At 39.9% G+C, this 6,629-nt stretch overlaps 1 protein-coding gene across 1 annotated transcript in view; it reads left to right on the top strand.

Moving 5' to 3' along the window:
- Window positions 1–203: 203 nt before the first annotated feature.
- The window catches only part of chl1b (cell adhesion molecule L1-like b), a 115,339-nt gene continuing 108,913 nt past the window's right edge, over window positions 204–6,629 (top strand). Inside the window, exon 1 of the mRNA XM_017479998.3 lies at window positions 204–494. The gene's annotated coding sequence lies outside the window, so the exon portion shown is untranslated. The remainder of the gene's footprint in view (window positions 495–6,629) is intronic.

The raw sequence follows: 6,629 nt of genomic DNA, 5'->3' as shown, positions 1-6,629 counted from the left end.
AATAAATAAATAAATAAATAAAAAGATTTCAAAAATCAGTCCATAAGTCTTTTTTTAATTATCGAACATGCCATGAATTTCCCAGAATATTTAAACACGAGTAGTTATGTATGGTTTAGGAAACATTCCTAGTAGACCCCTTCCCCCAGCTCACGCGTCAGTACCTACCGCCTGATTATTCTGTTCGCGGGAATGATGTCGCTGTCATTCTGCGTCTGTGTGTGCGCGTGCGTGTGTGTTAACCCGGTCACAGCGTGCTGAAGTTGCGGAGGTTTTTTTCTCGGTTGCCATGGATTTCTAAAAAAAAAAAAAAAAAAAAAAGCCCATTGACTGCAACTGATCTCTTTCAGAGCAGAGCAAAGAGCAGAGCAAAGCTGTTGCGTTACTATATTGTCTTTAGCGGAGGAAAAAAAAAAACCCATAGAATCTTGTGCGAGACATTATCACCCCAGATTTCTTCCAGCTATCGCTCTCCACACACCGTTCTCCGAAAGGTAGGCAACGTGTGTATATTTTCCACATTTTTCACACAAATTCGTGTTTGACTTATAATACTATTTTAGCTTTCTGGCTTAAATCACTTGAAACCACCACGTGAAATCTGTCCACTTTGTTTTGCTGTATGTACCGATGGCAGTGGGATATGATGATGGAAAAGTCAGTGAACACCACTGGTCTGATGATGATTAAAAAAAAAAAAAAAGTTCCATAATACGCTCCATTTCTAATATCACATCATTTGTGCGTTATTTCACTGCATCCGGCACAGAAATGGGATAAAAACCACTTTCACTTCAGCATTAGTAGCGCACACTATGAAGTCTGCACAACCTTAGTTGTTGCAAATGTTACTTCACTTTTATTTTACATACATTCTCTTAAGTCAAAATATGACTACTAGCTTCCGAATTGTCCAGATTTCTCATTTAACAATTCCTTCATTCAATCAGTATGATCAGATCTGATGAATCCAACAGAAAGGTCCATCCATCAAACTTACCGTGTTAATTTTTTTATTTTTTTTATTATTATTATTTCCTATGGTGCTGTAAACAGGCTACCATAGGCATATCCAAAAAAGCACACCACCAGAATGCCTGTAGTGATCTTGAAAAGCACACTTCTTCACATGCTGAATTTCAGTGACTGAACTGCATAATGTGGCATCTACGTTTGTATTTTTAGTATAGGCTATATTTCTAATGTTGTAATGTAGTAGTAAGTATTTTCCTTTTGTTGTTGCATTGCATAATGTGAGCTTTATTTTGGTGCTGATTTGATTGTCTGATGTGGATGTTGGTAAAAAAAAATAAATAAATAAGTAAGAGTATGAAGCTGAAGAAGGAACTGAATAAGGTGATTGATTCTCTCCTACACTCCTGGTAAAAAGCTTAAAACAGCTTTATTTACAAAAAAAATCACCCTTTTAAAAGTGTTTTTATACACCAAATTATACAACTAATTTCAGTTTTTAAATAAGCATCTTTTTTATCTGTTTTTGTATTTGTAGTACTTTTGATATTTTTATGAATGTTGGTAAAATAAAATAAATAAATAAAGGGAGCTGAAGTAGGGAGTGAAGGAGGTGATTGCTTCACTCTGACTTGCCTGTTGCTATTTCATTATTCTTGCCCTTTTACAAGCATCTGAATCCTGAGTGCATTATTTATTACACACCATTTTCAGCAACACTTCATGAGTGTTTCCATTTCCGATTTGTAGAGAACAATTATCACTGTGGCTTTGCTCTAATGATACAAAATTAAATTATATCTCAGAGAGAATGTGCCATTACAGTGAGATGAGCTACACCAATTTAATGATAACAATTAAATTCGCATTAGAGACAGACACCAGGTTGCTGTCAGAAGACTCCAGTACGCTGAGACTTTGTAATTGAATTGGGTAGTGGATGATGGGTTACTGGTTCAGGAAGTAGAGAGTTAGGAGACAGACTGCAGTGATACAGTACACTGTCGGGTGCAAAAAAAAAAGGGCTAAAGATCACACTTACATATATATTACTGGACTATTGTTTAAAAAAAAAAAAAAAAAAAAAACGGTCAGATGTGTGCCTTTGAATCCCAATTTAATATGCAATGATAACAGGAGTGTGATGGCTTAAAAATATTCCCTTATTTCACATGCAGATTTTCAGGGATGTTGGTCAGATGATATCACAGTGTTTAATATAATGATTTCTCAAATACTAACCATACAACCATAAAATATACATTGCAAAAATTCCACAAAGTAATTTTCTTTCGACTATGTTTTCAAGCATAATAGAATGCTCTCATCATCCTAATGAACATTTATGTGGCAAGCCTTGCCTATTGAGGCCACTAGCTCCCCACCAAGAAAATTAGGCCAAATTCTTTCTCTGCCTCTCCAAACTAATGAAAGGAATTAACTGATTGGATGAGCTTCAAGTCTACAAATGCATAGCAAATCCCAGGCAGTGGATTCAGCACATAATGCAGTAGGCAATACAGCATTTGTTTCAATATTTATAACCATAATTCCACATCATAATGTGGATATATTGGTGTGAAAACATTTCTGGTGCCTTTCTAATGATTTGATCAGGGAAAAAAAACACCTGATGTGTCAGGAGAGTCAGTGTTAAGCTTTTTTAGTAGTTTACCAAAATGTTTAATGGTTAATAAGCTATTCCTACCTAACCATCTTACATATGTTTAAGGGCACACAGTTTGTGTGCACCTCTATGGTAAAAAACAATACAATTTTTGTTTGATTTGAGAGTGAGAATCCATGCAGTCCCTGATGATATTCACTGAGCCCCTCACTATTTTTATCCAACTATCACAGCCAGAGATCAAATCCACAGCCACGCTTCCATCTCCATATGTGACTCTCGATTCAGTTAGTTATATGAACTCACTACAAAAACACCTGCGCCCTTGCCAGAATATGCTGTATGCCTTTTGTCCTCTTTTTCATGTAAAATAGCAGACTTCTGAAGCAATATGACATAACATTGCATAAGCTTCACGCTGTGGGAACCGCCCTTGCTCATGACTGGTATCTGAAGTCTGTGTAAAATCACGCCTATAGGCCTGCCATGGCCAGGTGACATTGCATTTCGCACATCGCGTGACTGTAAAATGGCACCTGTAAACCACTTTTTCCCTTTGGGGGAAAAAAAAAGAGAAAAGTATGAGTCAGAGAGAGTTCAGGAAGTGTGTTAATCCTTGCTCCCATTAATTACAGGGGAGGGCTGGGACACTTTCTGTGTGAAGTGTATGGGAGTGGACCCTGATATGGCATGGTTCCGCTTCTGGCTCTCTCTCTCTTCTCAGCTGAAACAAGATGGCTTTCCGAACCTCAGGACTCTGGGCCGGCCGCTGTCGAGGCAGCCAGCCGGCTCAGATCATGGGGGTATCATGAGGGTATGTATGGATCTAGAGGGGGAATCGAAAACGAGTGCTGTTCTATCTCTTGTTCTTTTCTCCCGATCTGACGCTTCGCTTCCAGGTTTTTTTAAAAAAAGACTGCAGCTCGCATCAACCCACCCTCTCTGACTCAGAGGAGCCCGAGGAGGGAGCCAGTGCATCATTTTTATGGTAGTGGAATATGCTGCAGCAGCCCTATATATATATTTTAATTAATTCATTAATAGATCAATCAATCAATCAATCAATAAATCAATTAATTAATTAATTAACCAATTAATAAAAAAAGACATAATGAATCAGCTAAGCTCTTGGCTCTCTCACTTCTCAGGCTCCCTCCTCCAGAGTAGGGAGCCAGTGAGAAGGAGAGCACTACATCACACCACAGAGAACTCCCCTTTTTTCACGGAAGTGCACCATGAAGTGTCACGCTTCAGGGGAAAGCTGTGTTTATAACCCCACGACGTGAGATTATTCGGCCATTGGAGGACATAAACAGTAAAGCTATTTTGCTATGATTTAAAATTATAATCAATGCCAAAAAGCCAAAAAAGTCACGGTCCTAGGGGCCACGAAGGGAGGTGTCAGGGGATAAGAGGTTGTTTGGGCAGTTAGCCGCCAATATTACTGTAGGGCTCCCCTAGCCAATGTCATCCCAAGTTTACACTTTCTCTGGTCAGTGAGCTGTCACAGGGCAATGAAAATCTGATGCTTTCCCTCCAACAAAATGTGGAAGAGATAACATCACTAAAAGACCATCTGACAGCATTGAAACTACTGCCAAATGTGTCTCCATGGGTTCTGTCTGCCATAGAAAAGGAAAAATATCTTTCTTGTAAAAAGGGGCCATGGAACATGTACCTCTTCTCCGAGGGAGGGCAATTTCCTGGTCCACAGAAAACATAGGTATGTGGCCAATTTTAGTTCTGCGTCATCTGAACCATACACTTTGGACATGAAGGTTCAGGATGTTGACACTCAAAATTATCGTTCCACAGACTCAGTTTGAGGACTGGTTTGTGACGATAGATCTAAAATAGATGCATATTCCACTGCCCAATCACAGGAAGTTCCTGAGGTTCGTGTTTGTATCAATATTGGGTTTTCCTTTTCCTTTCTAGATTTAACCCCTCGCACCTTCGCAAAGGGCATGGATGCCACCCTGGCTCCTTTGCAACTCCAGGCCATCCGTGTGCTAAACTACCTGGATGACTGTTTAATTCTAGTGTGGTCCAGGAAGTTGGCGAGTCAACATCAAGACGTTGTTCTCGCCCACGTGAGTAGCTTGGGGCTCATGTTGAGAGCAACATTTCTAGAGGTTATATGGGATTTGAATACGATGAGGGCATGTCTCTCCCCAACACGTGTAGAGCAATCCTATCAACATTGAGCAAGATAAAGTTAGATCTGGGCATCCCTTCCAGTCTCTATGGAGACTGTGGGGGCTTATGGCAGCAGCAGTCAACCTCATACCGTTGGGCCCATTGCACCTGAGACTGTTCAGTAGTGGCTGAAAGTTGGGGGTTTCATCTGAGGACGAAATCCCTGAGAGTGATCAGTGTCATGCGGTGATGCATACATGCTCTGAGAACTTGGAGTTGTCCCCGGTATATAGCCTTGGGTCACACTCTAGGGGCATCTCTCATCACAAGACAGTAAACTAATTCTTTTTTGGTGGAGGGGAAGTTTTGTCAGTAAGTTCAATGTACTTTCTGGGCAATTGGAATGTGGGGGCAGACATCCTGCCGAGGCAGGGGTTGAGGCCTGGGGATTGGAGGCTCTGTCCACAAGTGGGTGACTCCATATGGCAGAGTTTTTGCAGAGTAGAAGTGGACGTCTTCGCCTCCGAGGAGACAACACACTGCCTGCTGTGGAACTATGGAAACTGTGCAGATCATGGAGGTTGTAGAGACCATGTTAAACACTAGAGCATCATCCACAAGAAAATTGTATACATTCAATTAGCAACTTTTTTATCATGGTGTGAGGAACATCAGTGAGACCCAGTAACTATAGCTACAATCCTGGAGTTCTTACAGGAACGTTTCTCAGCAGGGTTGGCTCTACAATTAGGGTCTACATGGCCACAATTTCAGCCAGCCATGCCCCTATTGATGGAGCCTCTGTGCCAGGCCATGCCCTCAGTATTGCTGAGTGGGTATACTCGTTCCCACAGCGTGAAGCTCATGCAACATTGACTTCCCTTTGAAAGGGAATGTCTGGGTTACGCATGTAACCCTGTTCCCTGCGAAGGGAACGAGATGTTGCGTAGCTTTGTCATGCTAGGGCATGCCTGTGCTTGTCTTCGCTTCAGATAATAGAAGCTGTTGACATGGTTTACAGGTGCCGTTTTATAGTCATGAGATGCGTGAAATGCTGCGTCACCTGACCACAGCAGGCCTATAAATAGATGTGATTTTACAAGGACCTCAGATCTCAGTCACACGTGAGGGCGCTTCCCACAGAGTGAAGCTCATGAAATATGGAATAGGGTTACATGCATAATCCAGAAGTTTCCATCCAGCCTGTTGAATTCTGAACTTGCACTATGACATAAATAGAAATGGCAGAAATTCTAAACAAACTTTAATTTCACAAAATATTTTTTTATGGTTGGTTGACCTGAATTTGACATACAGTGCATGTATACAGTAGAGCAGGTGGGTGATGGAAGCAGAATTTTGTAATAAATGATGATTCAGCAAGAGTGTTTTCCATGAGCAGTTACTTTATTTATCAGTGTCATCTTTGGTATATCTCATTTCTGGTGAGAGTGGTTAGAAATTTGAACAGAATATTATAAAAGTCCTAAAAATGCTTGATTTCTAGTTAAATAATCAAAAGCAAATTCATCAATAATTATAGCAAGTAAAGTGACATAGTATACTTTACTTAGAGTATTAAGAGTACTATAACATAACAGTATAATATTTCATAACTGTTCAATAACAATAAACATAGAAAATAACATTAATACTGTTGTGTATTAAATTGGCATTAAATTGTAGGTTATGTAGTTTAATGTAGTTTAATTTGTGTACGTGAATCAGAATGCACATACATAAATCTTTATTAGCTCATAGGTCTTTCAACTGAGGGAATTTCAACAAAGGGCATTTGTGTACAAGATGCATCATGGAGCATCAATTGTGCTGAGAATAAAATGTTTACACGCTCTCAACACCTGCATAAATTTTATGTAAATTAGATGTA

The sequence above is a fragment of the Ictalurus punctatus genome, chromosome 11, assembly GCF_001660625.3.
Source record: "Ictalurus punctatus breed USDA103 chromosome 11, Coco_2.0, whole genome shotgun sequence".
Lineage (NCBI taxonomy): Eukaryota > Metazoa > Chordata > Actinopteri > Siluriformes > Ictaluridae > Ictalurus > Ictalurus punctatus.
This window is presented reverse-complemented; position numbering and strand designations above follow the sequence as displayed.